This window comes from Populus euphratica, unplaced genomic scaffold, assembly GCF_000495115.2.
Source record: "Populus euphratica unplaced genomic scaffold, PopEup_1.0 scaffold419.1, whole genome shotgun sequence".
NCBI lineage: Eukaryota > Viridiplantae > Streptophyta > Magnoliopsida > Malpighiales > Salicaceae > Populus > Populus euphratica.
This window is the reverse complement of record NW_011500310.1, coordinates 34,691-35,946: the sequence shown is the minus strand read 5'-3', so window position 1 is coordinate 35,946 and position 1,256 is coordinate 34,691.

Sequence of the window (1,256 nt, the reverse complement as noted above, 5' to 3'; positions counted from 1 at the left end):
AATAATAAAGAAGTTAATGAAAACTTTGAGATGGAAGATTAACGTAAGGATTAAACAATGATAACAATATATGTCATAATTAGAGGATCCACTAATGGTATGTCAAACAAGTATAGTATAAACTCTTATTATTAAATTGAAAACCACACACAAAGGAGGTTCCAATCAGATTATAAATTGTTAACATGATTACATTAGTTATCTTATTACAATAATGCTAATTCTTATAAATATTGTCAGACATTCATGATTATAACTTATGTTAATAACAAATCAAGTTCCTTTCATAGCACAGGTGTAGGTTATACCATACAGTTGAGCTATGAAAGTACAAGCATTTGTTGTACCAAATGTTATACAACATAAATCTAGATTAGTCATTTAAGAAGCAAAGTATTAAAGATTGAACAAGATAACAAATACAAAACATGTTGGTATCAAACATTAAAGTCCATGTTGAGTTTACATTATACTTATTCTTACACCATTAGTATAACCTTTTCATCTTGACATAATAAACTTAGCTAAACATAATGAAAGAGAGAAACATAAATAAACAAGATAAGAACATAAATAAGATAAAAGTTAACTAAGTAAAGGAAAGGAAATGAAAGTCATAAACAAGATATTAATGAAAATAAAACTTAAGCATTAAAAAAAATACAAAAAGAGATAGCAAAATCATAATCTTGATCTAGAGACCAAGATGCCTAAATATATGGCAAATGCTTTATTTTATAGGCTAAAATTGGAAACTATTGATTTGATGACTAATTGATGAGTAGGTGACCAACTCTTGACTTAGTGATAATCCTTATCTTCTCTTGTTTACCCAAAACGTCATTGATAACGTTAGAATTGGAATCACTTGAAAACATGAAAGTTGTAAGAAATTGTCTTAGCTTTTCAGGAAAAAAAATGGAGGTCATTTTGACTTCTAGAACTCCAGATATGGACCAAACACTGAACAGTGTTAGTGCTATAGGACATATTCAGACTTCTTCGTTGTTGCCACAATTGGACTTAAAAATGGCCTTTTTAAAATCAGACATCCACATAAAAGTTGTAGGCCTATGTCTCTCATTTCCATCCATATAAAGTATACCTAAATCTGAGATCTACAACTCTAGATATGACCCAATTACCGAACAGTGTTCCGATTTGGACTGCACCAACATTTCTTTTCTAAGTTTGACCATCTCTTTGTCCTTTCAATTTTAGTTCTTAAACTCATTAATTAATCTTTTTATTTATGT